At 36.6% G+C, this 18885-nt stretch overlaps 1 protein-coding gene across 1 annotated transcript in view; it reads left to right on the forward strand.

Annotated features, from left to right (window-relative positions):
- The window catches only part of LOC145267001 (tropomodulin-2-like), a 119225-nt gene that overhangs the window by 26458 nt on the left and 73882 nt on the right, over window positions 1-18885 (forward strand). The window lies entirely within an intron of this gene.

An 18885-nucleotide genomic window follows, 5' to 3' on the forward strand; every position in this document is an offset into this window, starting at 1 on the left:
CTTGGTAATCGAGCCTTTTTACAATCAGATCTATTTCACGTACAACACCATCCGAATGGTTTCTTGTATAAAGTGGAACAGATTCTTTGCTGCTGAAATTTATTTTTACGATTAAGATTGATCGTAATACTCCTTTTATCAAGTCCTGACCCTTATTCTTATTTGCCATAACGATCAGTGTGAAATGAATTTAGGAAACCCCTTGTTTTGATTTTATTTTATTTTATTTTTTTTTTTACAATTTATTTACTACCTTGCCAGGAGGTCAGACACAAGGTCAGGTGGGGTTTTGAAAAGCCAGAGAGCACCAGAGCAAGTCAAAATTCTCTTGTACTGTTAGACTGATTGTCGAGGACGTTATTCCAGATATAAATTGGAAGACATATCCAATCAGTCACTCAGGTTGCTGGGATTATTTTCTTCTGTCCTAAAGCAAACAATCTGGACCATTTCTGAAATGGTTTTTTTCTCTATTGACTGCGATATTCAACTGGCAATCTATCCATCTCATTAACCTTTATCCTCGAATGGCTTTTAGCTTTGATAAATGGTAACTCTTTAGTATAAAGTCGTATCATAATATTCATCATCATTCAACTGACAATCTATCCATCTCATTAACCCTTATCCTCGAATGGCTTTTAGCTTTGATATGTGACTCGTATAAAAATCCTTTCATAATATTCTTCATCATTCAATTGACAATCTATCCATCTCATTAACCCTTATCCTCGAGCAAGAAAATCCGGAAAATCAAGAAAGCGTTTAAAATTAAATTTATGAGAAAATTGAAACCAATTGTGATTTTCATTGATTTATTTTAAACGGCTGTAAAGTTATTGTGTATTTATATACCCCCCCCCTCTCTCTCTCTCTCTCTCTCTCTCTCTCTCTCTCTCTCTATATATATATATATATATATATATATATATATATATAACGTATTTTAAAAAGCAATGGCATAACTTTGCAAATTTTCTACTACTTCTATTTAATCTGATTGCGAGGACATTATTGTTTTGAATTTCTTTTGTTTTTGGATGTTTAAAATTTTTATCTCAGGGTTTTATGCAGAAGTTTAAATGTAACGTAAACCAACATCTTTATAATCTTTCCTAGGTATGGTCCCAAATAGTATCTCCTTACGTACAAGTGGCGATATGTCTTGTTAGGGATGAACGTGATTAAAAAAAAAAAAAAAAAAAGTATTGAATATTTGTTGTTTCATAGAATATTGACCTAACATCCCCATATTCCATCTTGATCGTTTTATTTTTGATGTGCTCACTTAGCTTCCACTCTCATTTAGAGACTGACCTTGGTTTCGGTAGATCTGAAGAAAAAAAGTGAGCCTTCTGACGCTTAGCAAAGGATTGGGAGAGCTTTACTATTTTGTTTGGTTCTCTATTTTTCAATCTGTTTGTAAATCTTCCCACCATCTATCAGCACTCGTGTGTGTGTGTGTGTGTGTATATATATATATATATATATATATATATATATATATATATATATATATATATATGCCTATTTCATTTAATCACATAAATTAATATATGAAACTATAATTTTATGCATAAATTTTCAGTATTTACTTCAACGGTGCTCAATACATAGGTAGAGCTAGGTAGTAAGTTATGAAAATATATATGGCAATTAAGCTACACAGGATATTTTGCGTTTCATTCTCGTGAGAATTCGTCAATTCTAACTTTCTAATTTTGAAATATATTTTGATAAAATTGATATTTATCTCCCTCCCACAGCAGGAAATTAGACACTAAAGTCAGATAGTGAGATTAAAGAACCAGTGCCCTATATTCGTCAATTCTAACGAGAATGAAACGCGAAATATTCTGTGTAGCTTAATTGCCATATATATTTTTACAACTTATATATATATATTTATTTGTAAATAAAATTTCATCAAAATCATTGAGTCGTTTTTAAGTAGGTTTAAAGCCATAGAGTGAATGCGGTATTTTGGTAAAATAATATCTGTTTAAGAGTGATCTAAATCTAAAAGTACAGTTAGAAGAACACCGAAAAGCCATAGTAACGTGGAGAGATTGAAAAGTCGGGTATGGCTGACCATATCTGAAGGGAAAAGGGGAACCATCTACCATTATGGGACGAAATAAAAATTATAGACAGAAGAACGGTGGAGAGTAAGATGACTCAAAAAAGCAGCATATATGCTGGGGTTAATCAATTACTAAGTATATCTAGTATAAAATTTAACAGTGTATTGGGACCGTTAATTATACATCTATACTCCTATAAATTCATATATTGAATAAATAAAAAAAAAAAGAAGAAATTTATAGCAAACAACCGTTGTTGAGCGAGGGAGAACACAGTGTCGCACGCACTCAGAGATCAACTGACATAAAATGTGTTGGAATCTTTTGTTTCTCTTGAGTCTGTTTTCTTTTGCGTTATTAATTTTTCATATATATATTTTTATGAGCCACTGCGCACCCCTCTGCAGCTGCCAATGTGAAAGATGATGATACAGACAAAAGAGAAGATGAAAGAGAATCCCATTAAAATGGCTTTGTTGTCAAGTGGGGTAGTACGTGGTCCCCCAGATCAAATATAAACACAAACTGGGTAGCGACATTCAATGGTGATCCGTTAACACCATCAGGGCCACAAATACTTCAGCTTCGACTATCTATTCAGAACTGGCTTGCTATTTTGTGTGTAACGCTATCTAAGTATGATACAACCGTCACATTTTTTGCTCTCAGCACCAAAATTAACAGTTGAGACCATTTCTGAAATGTCTGATTCCCTGTTGACTGTGCAGTCCTAGGAGGTCCACCATCCCAGCTGGTGCTACCAGATCAGGCTGTCTGAAGATACTGGCTTCCTGAGACGAAATGCACATAACATTGATGCTTTTTGTTTTTCTACTTCTTTTTGTAAAACTTGATTATGTTCTGCAAAACCAAACCTCCCCCTTTTCATTCTTCCCATTTCCCCTTTTCTCTTTCTATCTCCCCCGCTTCCTGACTGGTTTCTTAACTTAAAATGCACCAAACATTAATACTGTAACCCTTTTTCCCTCTCCCATTGCAAAACTCATTCATGTTCTGCAGGGTAAGAAACTAAAACGATAAAATCCACTCTAAAACAACCAAACCAAACACTACAAACTAACGATTGAAGATACAAAGAGCTTGAAAAATAAAAAAAACCTTCTACAAAATAACTGAATGCAACATGAATCCGGTTTCCAAAATAGCTGGATTCGGCATTAAATAACCTGAAAAGGGTTAATATACTGTAAAACAACCAAACCAAACTTTACAAATAAATATTTGATGATATAAAGAACTTGAAGCATAAAAACTGTTTTTTTTTGTTTTTCTACTTCCTATTGCAAAACTTAATTATGTTCTGCCCCCCCCCCTTTTCATTCTTCCCATTTCCCCTTTTCTCTTTCTATCTCCCCCGCTTCCTGACTGGTTTCTTAACTTAAAATCTACCGAACATTAATACTGTAACACTTTTACCTCTCCCATTGCAAAATTCATTCATGTTCTGCAGGACAGGGGAACAAAAACGATAAAATTCACTATAAAACAACCAAACCAAAGCACTCCAAACTATCGATTGAAGATACAAAAAGCTTGAAGAATAAAAACCTTCTACAAAATAACTGGATGCAACGTAAAAACTATTTCTAAAATAACTGGATTTGGCATTAAATAACCCGAAAAGGGTTGATATGCCGTAGAATAAAACAACCAAACCAAACCACCATCCCAGGCTTTGCCTTCTCCTTTTGGAGAAGATGTTAGTTTATTGCTAATTGACTGAGGCAGGCGCCCCTACCAGAAAATGACAACGGGGTGCTCAGGTATTTTTTGCAGGACAGTGCTTCTCCTCTAGGGCACTGGTTCTTTAATCTCACTATCTGACTTTAGTGTCCAATTTCCTGCTGTGGGAGGGAGATAAATATCAATGTTATCAAAATATATTTCAATTCATAATTTAAATTTTCAATTTTAATAAAACCCAGTTCATTAATTTTTGTTTGTATTCTCTGAACGCAAGCAGTGACCTCAATAAATTGTCGACAGCTTTGTGATACGAATTAATGTATTGGTTGGTAATAGATTCCACAACTGTTGTAAATGGTTTTCAGTTAAGTTAAAATGTTTTGAATAGACTTTTTTTTTTTTTTTTTTTTTTTACGTGTTAAATATTTAAAAGTTTTTGAGATGAGGATTGATAATTGCCATTATTCGAACTACTATTTTCATTTGTGTTCATCAGTTCATATGATATATATTAATTAATAAATAATATATATATATATATATATATATATATATATATATATATATATATATATATATATATATATATATACTTATTAATTAATAATTACTAATACGTCCTAAAATGTGAGCGGAAAGAAAATGTAAACAAAGGGCAAATAACTCCTTTCTTATAATTTGTTTTTAATATATATATATATACTAGCAAAAGTACCCGTCGTTGACTGGGTTCAAAAACAGCCTATAGAAAATGGACTCTGATTTATGAAAGTATGATAGGTTATGAAAAGGAAGGGTTGTAAAGAGATAGCTTCGAATTTGGGGGTATCAAAACCAAAGCAAAATATGATGAAAGTAAAAATGAAATAGATAAACCCCATAATTTATTATACCATACCTGTTCACACTGAAACACTTATCACAACATTCTGAGTGGATCCATATTAAAAAAACTTGTTAAACTTTGTGACATATTCCATTCTATGGAGGTCAGGCGCGAATGAACACCCCATCATTTTATTATACCATATTTCTTCAAACTGAAACATAATTATCAAAGTATACTTACGCAGATAGATATGAAAAGTCTTTATTAAAGTTTGTGCCTATTTCCATTCTATGGAGACCAGGTGCGAACGCAGACCCCACGATTTTATTATACCATCCCTATTTAAGTTAAAACATACTTATAAAGTATTATGTACATCTATATCAAAAACACTTGTAAACGTTTTTTTTTTTTAATTTTTAAATATTTTATTTCAATACTTTGTGGACCAGGCGCGTGCACAGACCCCACAATTTTAATGAATCATCATTATGCCAGATCAAACATATCCATTCCTGTGTCTCGATACATCTATCATTATATGTAATCAGTTTTCTATACTAGTCAACCATTATAGGAGCCTATTCATGACCAGACACACACACAGACGTTCAGCTTTATATTATATATATATATATATATATATATATATATATATATATATATATATATAAGCAAACAGTTAATAAAACATGTTAAAAAACACTTTAAAATGATTTAAAAACATATTTAATCTGGAAAGGAAACACTAGATAAGTGAATAGTCCTTAATCCGCGGAGTTTCGAAGAAATACTTTCCTTCTCATCAGAGGGTAGGAATTAGCAAAATGCAGGATCAGATTTTGCATGCAAAAGTATTTGATGAAACAACAAGTAAGTCAAAGATTTTACTTGAAAACAAAAAAAGTGAAGAAGAGGGAATATGATGAAGAAAAAGGTAATTACACATGAATGGATAGTCTGGTGGAAGATAAATAATCCAGTTTTATATATATATATATATATATATATATATATAATATTATTTTTTAGAGGGAATTAGACGCCAGGTCTAAAGAGCAGAGTTTATTTTAATGTACTAGTAAATGTATTAATACTATTGAAAGAAAACGGTGTTCATTTTACTGTAGATGTATAATAAGCTCAATAGGTATAGATATCCTAGAGCTATTTTAATTCTGAGTGAAACGATTCATAATTTTGAATTAAAAATCAGTTTCAAAAGGAAAACAAACAAAATCGATTGTACGATCGTTTCGGAAACGATGTTCATTTTATTTAAATTGACAATGAATATTGACAATTATTTGGCAAAAGTTTTGTCCTTTAAAAACAGTCTCCTCATCAGCAAAAATAGAGGATGGGGTGGGGTGGGGGCAGTTAAAGACACCAAAATAAAACTAGCATTTTAGTCCTGAGTAAGGCCGATATTCATTTTGTATCTCTATTATAAAATCTGTTTCAATTTGAGCAAGTCTATAAGTCTATCTTCTGGCATGCTGTTATATTTGGTCTTCTAATTCTAATTTTGTCTTCTAATTGGAACTGATTTTTAATTCAAAATTATGAATCGTTTTACTCCATATATATATATATATATATATATATATATATATATATACATATATATATGATGAGAATAATGATGGACTTGTGATTTGGTTTGTTCTTTTTTAATGTCTCTATTTTTTTTCTCATTTTCACCCCAAACAAGACATTTTACCACATGGAACATAAGGAGTTTCTATTTGGGATCATGTCTAACAAGACACTGTGGGGAGTTAAGCAGCGAGATGTCTGTTCATATTACATTGAAACTGCTGCATGTTAGTACAGTCGGGGAAGCAGGAAACAGAGAGGGAATTCCAAAATCTAGCAGTCCAAGGAAAGAAGTTAGAGTAGAAGGCTTTCTGGCATCTAGGAACGTCAGCAGTTAAGGAGTGGGATTTTGCTGCTAAACTTTGTAGGCAGGGAAGTCGATAGAAACAATATCGACATTTTCTTTTTAAATTCGCTCAAACTATTTTAGGTCCAAATTCTTTAAAAATAAAATCAAATAAATTTTTTTTTTTATGTTTTATAGTTTTAACATAGATGATCATATTCAGATACTATGAACGCCAATCTTAGCAAAGACCCCGGAAATGATTCACAAAAATAAAAATGATCAGAAGTGAAATGAAAGGTCAGTCGAGGTCACCAAAATCTCTCTACACAGGATGATACCTGACAGTTGGTGGTCAGTTCTGGGTGGACAGCTGAGAGTGGTTGAAAAAAAAAAAGGTGCAATTAGTTATTTCTCCTAATCAGTTGGGGGTAACTGAAACAAAAGCCATGCCACATAGGATTTCCAGTTGTAAGTTAATATCAGGTTGACTGGAAAGTTCTTGTGGATTTTAGCTTTTAAATTCAGATGAACATATCTCGGCTCAAACAAAAATTTATTGATCAAAGTAAGCTGATGGCACCCAAATACTTTTTACTTTTTAAATCATGACTCTATAATAATATATATGAAATCTGGATAAATTAAAATATCATATTTAAGCGTATTTTACAGCTAGGCAAAGCTGGGCACCCCTCCCCATCTAGTATAATACAACATTTTTTTGTATAGAATCCTTAGTTCAACATTGATTTAAATCCATTACATAAGTTTGATTTTAGAAAATTGTTCTTGCTGTTGTTGTGTCAACGTTCACCGTGGGTTGGTTGAGCTGGCTCCTTCAACTGAATTCTTTGCATCTCGTATAGACACCGCCCAGGCATGTCGGTTTGAAGCTGCAGTTGATGTTAAGTCCAGCCATTCCCGGCTCCAGCGGCACACTCTATAGAAGCGAGAACACAAAATCAGATGAGCATCTTGCTTCAACGTGCCGAGCCAGGTTTTTCAGCTAATCATTGGAGTGGGGTTGGGTTGATGGTGGCATGGATGAAGTCATCTGGTTGCCAGCGCAGAGTGTGACCAAACCATCGGAAATGTCTCAAAAGAATGTTCAGCGTAAATGGAGACGCTCTGATATTATTGTAGCTCTTTTGTTAAAACTGCAAAAGTATTCATCTAAGCTAGCAGGGACGCCCAGCAAAGCCCGGTCGTAAGATATGCTTAAATATGATATTTCTCATTCATACAGATTTTGTATATGTCCGTATATATTATTATAGAGTCAATTTTCTAGCGATTATAAAGTTGTGATTTCAAAAATAAAAAAATATATCCGACGTGAGTGCATCAGCTTGAATTAAAACCAAAACTTATGAAAAAAAAAAAAAAAAAAAAATTATATATATATATTTTTTTTTTTTTTTTTTTTTTTTCAATTTTCACCCCAAACAAGGCACAGTGCCACTTTGAAGCAGGGGGGCTACTATTAGGGAATTAATTAGCGGGGTCATTATGAAGGGAGAAGAGTAGAAAGATGTTTGTTAACATTACACTTGAACTTCTGCCTATCATTGCAGTTGGGAAAGCAGAATCCCGGAAGGGAGTTCCAAAGACCCGCAGTTCTGGGGAAGAAACTATTGGAGTAAAAGGCTTTCTTGCACCTAGGGATCTCCACTGTAAAGGGATGAGACTTAGTAGCTTGTCGGGTTTGTCGGGGGTAGTTACGTCGGAGAGGTACAAGTGTTTGCATATATATATATATATATATATATATATATAGCATTACAAGTTGATTTTTTTCTATTTAGATAATTGTTATTTTATCAAATTGCATGAAAAGAGCTATGTAAAAGCTGCTTAAAACCGTTTGAATTATGCAAATACCATCAGTAGTTCAAAAGTTATGAGAATTTTAATTGCCAAAATTTAGGCTTTTCTGTGGACAAAATAATTAAAAAAGTGGCTTATTCATTGGATTACTGTTCTCATCTTGAGTGTGATTTTTACAACGTTTCGGTCGATATAACCTCCAACCTTCTTCAGGTGTATCTTGTCAAACTCAAAAATTTGGACGGAATTTTGAGCAGAACCCTTTTTTATTTACTTAACGGAGATAGCGTGCTCTGGTTTCGTCAGCCGTGACTGGATAGAGGTCCTAAATAATTTGCAAATGTATATTTCGGTCGCCCACACTTAGGATTGAACCTTCAACCTTCAGGAGAATATCACTTTTTACAATTGATTTTTTCCCAGTACTTTAACCACTGCACCACGGGTCCTTGAAGGTTGAAGGTTCAATCCTCAGTGTGGGCGACCGAAATATACATTTGTGAATAACTTAGGACTTCTATCCAGTCATGGCTGACGAAACGAGCACGCTACCCCCGTGAAGTAAATACAGGGTTCTGCTCAAAATTCCGTCCAAATTCCCGAGTTTGACAGAAACATTCCAGAGTTCGACAAGATACACTTGAAGAAGGTCGGAGGTTATATCGATTGAAACGTTGTGAAAATCACACTCAAGATGAGAACAGTATTTCGATGAATAATAATACATCCAGCAAGGTCGTTTTCAAGTCCAATGTAAACAAGTTCTTGTTGAGCCATCTTCGTTGAAATCAAATTCTACCCAGTTTTCATCACTGCCAATTATTACATTGTTGCCCCACTGACCACCGTGCACTCATTAACCCTTATCCTCGAGTGGCTTTCAGACCTTGATAAATACTGACTTCCTTGTAAAAAAAAAAAGGGGGAGAAGGTAATGCTACAGTAACTTATATGTTTATTAGATAAATTACTGCTAAGTAATATCTAACATTGTGGTTGTGTGTATGAGACACAGTTTTGAATAATGCGGTTGTGTGTGTGTGTGTGCGTGTGTGTGCGCGCACGCGCGTACGTACGTACGTACATCTCCCTCCCCTATGGGAAATTCTAGAAACACTCAAGAGACCAGAGCGTGCGTTGGAATGTTTGGGAACAGGAGGGAACGGGAAAGGGATTGGGAAGGGTGGCTGCTCCGTCGTGAATCAAAAGTTATTTATGGAATGCCAGAAAGGAAACAAAAGAGATTTCAAAAACAAAAGCTGATATTCCCACCATTCTATCGACGACACCAGCTCAATAATTTCTTGTCAAGCCATACTGCATTGCTATTTATGTGCAGGTGCCTTCAATAAGTTTCAAGACCTTTTTTTTTTGTACAGACATTTAAAATTGTCGTAGACTTTTGAAAATTCAGTGTTATTGTTTACACATCTTATGAGATGACTGACCAATTTTTATGAATTAAGCTGTTTATTTTTTTCTTTTTTTTTTTTTTTTTTTTTAAATAAAAAAAAAATTCATTTTAGTGATGTACTTTTTTTCCTATTTCGTTTTTCTTTCACTCGGTTCCTGTTTTTACATAAAACTCTATTCTGAACACCATCTTTTTTTCTTTGTCAGGAAAAGGTCAACATTACCCGGTATTTTTCTAGTTATATAATTAGGGTGGGACGATGAAATTGTCGCCATAGAAAAGACGACATGATTCCATTTCCGTTTGATGAAAACTTTTTTTTTTTTTTTGCACACCTACTACTTAGCCAGTTGTGTACAAATCCCAACAGCAATAGAAGCCTTCTATAATGTCTGAAAGTGACACAACGTTCAACGAGTTAGATCAGAGATGCGCCACTGTACAACTCATGCTCTCTACCGATCCAAGTTATGACAACAGGATCATTGCCAGCACCCTCAAAATGATCGCTGGATTTACACGAACAACAGCGACGTCAGGGTGATGAAAACAAAGTTTCCCACCACGGTTATGGTCTTTGCTGTGGTTTCAAGCGAGTGCTACATCATGCCACCTCACATCTTCGAAGTCGGTTTGAAAGTCAACACCAAAGTGTACCTGGATGTGCTGAAGAATGTGGTCATCCTCTCGTGCAATCAGGTGACCGTTGGCAGACCCTGGGTGTAGCAGCAAGACTTGGCGGTGGCCCACAAGTCCAAAGAGACCCTCGCTTGGCTTCAGAAGAGTTGCTACGACTTTATACCCTTCTCTCACTGCCCCCCCCCGTCCTCCCTCTGGACTATTTCGTTTGATCACACGTCAAGAACATCACTAACATGACTTCCCATAACACAAAAGCCAGCCTGATCGCCGCCATCCGCTGAATATTTGCTGAGTTCCTGCTGGTGTTAGTAGAAAAGGCATGCTTCCAATTTCGGACTCGTATCGAAGCAGTGATTGAAGCTGAAGGCGGCTACATTGAATAAATGTCAGCTCTACTACACAATCAAGTTAACTGAATTGATTTGTGTTTCGATAAAAACTTTAAAATAAAGCTGTAGTGTTGTTTTCTTTAGCCGACAATTTTATTGTTCCACCTTGTAAAATAAGAAAATTCTTTTTTTTTTTTTTTTTTTTTGTTGTAAAGCCAGTTGAGCACTCAAGCCAAAATAGTCCACTTTACATATGCAGCTGTTCAATTAAGATTCTGGCGATGGGAGTGAGGGTGGGGGGTTGCAAAACTAGTTGATGGATGGGCTGGGGTTGAGAGGCAACTATTTGTTTTCTGGAAAAAATAATTGGTCAATTAAGAAATACATGAAGGGGGGAAAAATGTAGATTTTGCAGTCTAAAATAACATTTTCTTAAAGAACATAAAAATATTTGTTGGATTCTTCGGATTACTGTTTTGATCTTGAGATGACGTAACCTCCAACCTTCTTCTAGTGCATCTTGTACAATTGTATTTTTGAGCGTCGCTCGCACTGAGGATTGAACCTTCAAATTCCAGAAGTGTAAATTTACAACTGAATTTTCTCCAAGTACTTTAGTCCATTACGCCACGAGTCCTTGCGAACAATACTAATATGAATTTTCCTGAAGAAAGTCGGAGGTTACATCAATCGAAGAGAACAGTAGTCTGAATAATTAAAAATCAATCCTCATCTCTAAAAATTAAGAACAGAAAAATGTTTATAATTGGGTAATCTGAATTACAATTCTCATCATGGTTTCCGCATTTACAATGATTCAGCTGCTGTTGATGATGAGGAGGAGGAGCAACAGCAGCAAATTGGACTTCTGCACAGAACTCACTGCTGCCACATCTGGCCAGGAGCTGCTAAAAACAGCCTATCCTGCCTTGACAGAGTACAAAATAGACTTCGTGGTTTAGTGGGGGTGCCCTTTTTTCTTCCCTGCAACCTCTCTCCCACAGAAGAGACGTTGTGAGCCTGTCTTTGTTTTATTGTTATTTCCATGGCAGGTGCTCGTCTGAGCTCCAATCTCTGGCCCCCCTCGCCAATCTTTCACGAGAAACACCCATCTGGCTGAAACTACTGTCGATAATTTTCCCCACTCTTTATCTGTGCCTAAATCCAAACGTAGATTCCATGAGCAAAGCTTCTTTCTTAGAAGGGCACACCAGTGGAACTCTCTGCCGCTTGCCTGTTTCCCACCTGACTACAACTTGGACGTCTTCAAGTCCAACATAAACAAACTCCTGACAAACCGCCCTCTTAAGTAAGACACTCTATCAAAACCCCCAATACTAATGATTACTACAATACTATCTCATTGATTACTGTACACGCAATAACCCTTATCCCTAAGTGTCCTTCGGGCCTTGATAAGTGGTGACCCCCATGTAAAAAAAAAAAAAAAAAAAAAATTCTTCCCTTAGGATTATCTGGTCTACATGGTCTGCCTCATTGTCTGTAGACATTTGTTTTATCTGCAAATTTGCAGGCTTTTATTCCTGACATTGAGAGCGGCAAGGCCCACCGGTTGCATATGAAGTCGAGGAAGGCGTGGTGCAAAGCACACAAAGAAATCATAGTTACTATTTATAGATTTATGATTTGGTGTCGGACACATTCTTGTCTGTCTCCACTCGCTTCCCCTCGTTTGACTACAATTGCCGACCCCAACATCGTTTTTGTGGTTTTCTCTTTCATCTCTTTATCAAGTTCTGGCCATGTCGTCATCTAAGGCACACAAAAGCAGCTGAAATAAGATTGTTAATCAACGTGTAGCAATCATTGTCACATCTAATACTTGACACACCAGTTCCCATTAGATCACCAAAGTTAAGCAACGTTGAGCCTAGTCAATAGTAAAATGGGTGACCATTTAGGACTTCCAGGTGCTATATGTGCTCTCCGCTTATTTCAGCATTGTTTCCAGTCATCCTGGACTTCTTCTCAATTTTTAACGTACAGGAAATCTAGTTCCTCAAAATGGGTCATGATAAATTGGGATAAAAAAAAATCAAGGGTATGTTTTACTGTCCACAGTCCTTCCAAAAAGTGGTCATAAAATCAAATCTATATATCTATAAAAGTGACCGTGTCTGTGTGTGTACATTTCCTTACGCAATAACTCTGTCAATTTTAAGCCTACAGACTCGAAATTTGATATACAGGGTACTGAGATTTGGGAAAATCTTTGTGATCGGTTTTCGGCCAGAAGTTTGACTGCTAAGGGGTCAAAGTTCAACAATTTGACCTTTGAGAATCTATCAAACTCCTTCGACAATTTTTGGTCACATGAAATTTTAGATATAGGTTCCTTGTGCATGGATCTAACTTAATAACTTGATTTGAGCCCAAAAGAATAAATGTTAAGAGTTCATAATAGGGGTCAAATTTTAAAAAATTGACCGCTTTTTTTTTTTTTTTTTTTTTGCTCAACATACACCTCCAGACACTCTGGCAACGCCGGGCTGAAATGCTAGTATATAATAAATAAATGTTACCAAAGGCAAGATTAGTTACTCTTCTACCTAACTGGGTAGGTTTTTAGTATTTTTACTTAATGTAAAATGTTTATTCAGCCAAAAAAACCAAAAAAAACCCAAGCGTTTTCAAAGGGTATGCGACCACAAGAAAAATGGCCGTGTAGCAAATACTTTGCGGCCATTTTTTTTTTTTTTTTGTGGTCGCGTACCCTTTGAACTTGTTTGTTTTCCGAACTGATTAAATATTTTACATTTTAGTAAAAGCACTAAAAAACTTACCCAGTTTGGTAGAAGAATAACTGATCTTGCCTTTGGTAACATTTATTTGTTATATATTTGATTTTTTTCATCGCTTTTTTTTTTTCGAAGGACTGTGGACAGTAAAACATACCCTTAATTTTTTTATCCCAATCCATCGTGACCCATTTTGAGGAGCTGGATTTCCTGTACGTTAAAAACTGAGAAAAAGGCCAGCTAGGTTTTCCCTACATTAAAAACCGACCTTGTGTCTAACTCTGCCCTGGTGGAGAGGCAAGTAAATAGCAGAAGCAGCAGCAGCAGCACTAATAGTTACAGTAGCAGGATGTGGAGGAAGCGGTAGTAGGTGGACTGTTTTTTCAAACGAGTTGAGTGTTTATGTGGAAAAGTAAATAAATCGACACTTGATTAGTTGGTCATTAGTCTCGGTAACCATTTACAATAATAAACGTTAACGATTAGTCATTGTTAGGCGACAAGTGTTCCAGTCATGTTGAGAAGGGGAGAAGAAGAGGAGGGGGGGAGTAGTGATGATGAGGAAACGGTTACTAAAGAAAGACAGAGAGAGGGGGGAGGAAGAAATAGACTATTTAAATAGAAGGCTATGCACAATTGAGAAAGTGGGAGGGGGGTTAGAATAAGAGAGGGTGTGACTGGTTGTATGACAGGGGCGAGAGACAATGAGGGCAGAATATGAGGGGTGGGGGATAGAAGTAGAATAACGGACGGTGGAATTGGAGTGGGAGGTGGGGTGGAGAAAAGTTTTATCTAACCGGGGGGGGGGGTCATACCATCCATGACAATCCCTGCTGAGGATGTGACACAAAGTCTTAGTCAAGTTATTGCTCCTAGTGGAGCAACACTCTGGCCTATTAAAAATTGTCTGGCCAGCTTCGTCAGCTTCCCCGGTAGGGGTGCGTGCCTCAGGCAGTAAGCATACTCCACCTGAAGGACGGCAACGGCCTAGGAGAGTAGACCAGCAACATGTCGACAGGAACACGCCATCTAAACAATGGCCTAGATAGATCAGGGTTTCTCAACCTTTGATGACCCGTGGCCTCCTTATTGAGTATCCTAACACCCGTGCCCCTGCCCCTCCCCCACTTCCACTTCAACAAAAAAAGTTTGTTACATGTTATTTATGTAGTTATTCTAAAATCATAAATCACAGTGAAACTTATTGAACATGAAACGTTTGCTGTTGAGCTCGTGTGACAAGGCCTCTTATGTCCGGCTCCATCTTGAAACAAATTATGCGAATTTATGTGTAATACTTTTTTCTGGATACGAAAATTTCAGAATACAAAAGCCAAGCAGAAACCGGTAAAATTGACTGATAGCTTATTTTCCTGGTGACTCGAATCAGCTTGAATCACCGCGAATGAAATAGTTCGTCTTTAAGTTGAATTAAGTAATCTATAATATCTTCTATATATAAATCTCCCCTGTCTGTTTAAATGTATGCATGTATGTTTGCTTAAAACTTTCGATAGAGACGACGGATTTTTACGAGATTGATATCGTTTTGAAGCTCCAATCCATAGTGGAATGGGGACAAAAATGGTTGGTCACATTCAATGCTGCTAAGACTAAGCTTGTTTCCTTCAATAACTACAAGAAACCTTCTCTACCACCAATAGCAATGGCCAAGAACACATTGCCTGAAAGTACTTCTTTTAAACTCCTCGGCCTAACGTTTACAGGGAATATGAACTGGAATAGATACATTGAGAGCATTGCCAAGGCTGCTGCAAGGAAGGTTGGCTCCCTCTACCGTGCTAGAAAACTACTTACGCCTGATAGTATCCTATACCTCTATAAGGTCACCATTCGCCCATGTATGGAGTACTGTTGTCACATCTGGGCTGGTGCATCTGCTGCTTGTCTCTCGCTCCTGGACAGGGTTCAAAAGAGAGTCGCCAACCTGATAGGTCCTGAACTGTCATCTAGGCTTCAACCTTTGTCCCATCGACGAGATGTTGCATCCCTCTGCCTGTTCTACAAACACTTTAATGGTGAATGCTCTGACGAACTGCAAACACTTGTACCTCCCCGACGTAACTACCCCCGACAAACCTGACAAGCTACTAAGTCTCATCCCTTTACAGTAGAGATCCCTAGGTGCAAGAAAGCCTTTTACTCCAATAGTTTCTTCCCCAGAACTGTGGGTCTTTGGAACTCCCTTCCGGGATTCTGCTTTCCCAACTGCAATGATATGCAGAAGTTCAAGTGTAATGTTAACAAACATCTTTCTACTCTTCTCCCTTCATAATGACCCCGCTAATTAAGTTCCTTATAGTAGCCCCCTGCTTCAAAGTGGCACTGTGCCTTGTTTGGGGTGAAAATTGAATAAAAAAAAAAAATAAAAAAAAAAAAAAGCTCGGACGATAAATATCGAAAAATTGGCCAAAAACATTAATTCCTTCACCCTCAACTGGACAGTTTTCTACAGGGAGGCTCGTTTTTTTTTTTTTTTTTTCGCTAACATTTTTTTCAAGTCCTTCAACTTTCGACGTCGCATAAAAGGCGTTATTTCGACCGCCCGTGACGTCACAACCACGGTAGGCAGATCGATAAGACCGTTTTCTTTTTTTTTCACCGGCGCGTTACGGGTTCGAGCCTGCTTACTACTCTTTTTCTTTTTGCTCAACCAACACCCTTACACACACCTGGCTTCCTACTACAACCTTTTTTTTTTTTTTTTTGCTCAACACACACCTCCAAACACCTGGGCAACGCCAGGCATCCAGGCTAGTCAAAATATCAAATTGACTGGAAATGGAAAATGAAACGAAAGAAAACGAAATATTATGTATTTTAATTTATTTTCTTAATTCATTTATTCATTTTATTGTTTCCCCCCCCTCCCCCGATTCCTTTTTCAGTTCATATGGTATTTTATTTATTTATTTATTTTTTTAAAAATTTTATTCGGGTTCGCATGAAAAAAAAAAGTACTTACAGAAATCCGCTGTTGTGAATTTAATTAAAAATAAATCGAACAAATTTTTCTTAAAGTTTCTGAGGATTTCTGTCAGTATTTTCATTTTTTTTTTTTCTTCTTCTTCCCAAGTTTCGGGACTCCAACACACCTAAAACACACTTTAAAATAATTGTGTTATGATTTTAGAAAGAAAGAAAACTATTTCCTTTTATTTCGTTATTTTGTTTCATTTTCAATTCCTGTTTCGCGTTTTCGTTCTTAAATCACCTTTGAGAAACGAGTAAGTTATTAGTCAATTTTACCACCGGAACCAATTAATTTTATGGCTAGAGATTGTATAAAGATAAATGATTTTTTTTTCTCTCTCGTGGTTGGAGACTTCAAATTTCTTAACTTTGAATTACATTTTTCCGACGTCTTCTTACGGCTCCCCCATCGAAGGACGGTAGCCTCCTAAGACCTCCATGGGCCCCCAGCTGAGAAACGCTAGCATAGATTGTTGGCTTTGATGCTGCTTGTTTTTTCATACCAAGTCTAGAGGTGTGTTGGAGGTTGGAAACAGTACGGGATCAGTGAGATAGGGGTGGGTGAAGAAAACTTGTATTTACTTCCATCTCGCCTCAGCAAGATGTAACACAAGGTCGGAAGGTTTGGAGAGTCAAGCCAGCACCCGTAAAGGAGGAATTCCCTGGTAGGGGCACCTCAGACAGTAAGTAATAAACTTACTCCTCCAGAAAAGACGGAGGCAACATCCTGGGAGGGTGAACCTCCTAGAACTGCACAGGAACAGAGACATACCATAGTCAATAGGAGAAAGGCTATTTCATAAATGGCCTAGATTGTTAACATTGGTGTATAGGTAAAAAAAAAACAAAAAAAACTTCTCTTTCACTCCCATACATCACACTGCATACACATCTCGGAGTTGACAATGCTTCTGGTATAAAATAACAAACATGTGACCCCCGAAAAGACGGGAGACAACATCCTGGGAAGGTCGACCTCCTAGAACTGCACATGACATCAGCTGTTCGTTAGTCAACAGGAAAAAAAGCCATGCTATACCTCCTTTCTTTGAAGAAAAATAAGCTTATTACCAATCGCTTGCAGTATTCCTACCAGGGAATGCCGAGGGAGCTGTTCAGACAGGTTTTGTAGACCAGAATGCTTTTCGTCTTGGGTGCTGGCTTTCTAATCACCACCTTGTGACACGTCTTCTCACGATGCAATTGTGAGAGTTTTGACAATCAATTGGTTTTAGATATTTATGTTATTAATTTATTTTGTTTTTTTTTCTAATTGGGGATGGAACATCCTATCGGATGCCAGACTATCTTATACATTCCAACCGAGAAATCATTTAAAGATTTTAATTGTCTCCTTTAAGTGTAATTGTATGTCTCTTGCACTTGGTTCATTAGGTATATTTTCCAGATAGTTTTTGAAAAATGTTTTCATGAGTCCAGTTGCTTCCGTAATTATGGAAATCTTCCTAAGATTCCAATTTCTTTTCATTTGATACATAATACCTTAGCATTTCATTATCTTTTCCTTCTCTGCTCTGTTTAACCCAGCATCATTGGAGGCACTGACTTCTACTAAAGTTGCTTCTTTCTTTTTCTTGTCCCATATCACTATCCCAAGTTTAATAGCTCCGTTATCTATGTAGGAATTGCATAGTCATAATGGTGTATAACTTATTTCCAACTGTTCTTTCTGGTATATGTTCTCAGGACTTTCTGCAATATTCCTATATATAGGTATTCAACTTCTTACAGATGGTCCATTCGAGATATTTCCACACTCCATTATCGCAGTGTGTAGTTGCCATCACACAGCAAAATCTTAAAACTTCTCTACTTCCGTATGGTAGAACCTGCACTTGTTTTCATTGCTGGGACCACTCAATCCAAGGTGGGATGGATTTTTCAATTAAAAACAATAGCAAGGTCATATTTGGATTCATCAGACTATCGTTCTCATCTTGAGTATGATTTTCACAACATTTCGGTCGATGTAACCTCCGACCTTCTTCAGGTGTATCTTGTCGAACTTGAGACTGTTTCTGTCAAACTCAAGAATTTGGATGGAATTTCGAGCGGAACCCTTTATTTACTTCACGGGGATAGCATGTTCTAACAGCTATGACTGGAAAATCCGCAAGGACCCATGGCACAATGGTTAAAGTACTTGGAAAAATCAATTGTAAAAAGTGATATTCTCCTGAAGGTTTGACAAAAACATTCCTGAGTTCGTACAAGATACACCTGAAGGTCAGAGGTTACATCGACTGAAACATGAAAATCACACTTAAATTTTTGTTTCTTAGTTTTGGATGCTACTGCACACACACACACACACACACACACACACACAAACACACACACAAACAAACAAACAAACAAACAAACAAATTCTTGTCCTGGAATCCAGTAAGA

This window comes from Euprymna scolopes, chromosome 42 (assembly GCF_053919585.1).
Source record: "Euprymna scolopes isolate OS-2025 chromosome 42, ASM5391958v1, whole genome shotgun sequence".
Taxonomy (NCBI): Eukaryota; Metazoa; Mollusca; class Cephalopoda; order Sepiida; family Sepiolidae; genus Euprymna; species Euprymna scolopes.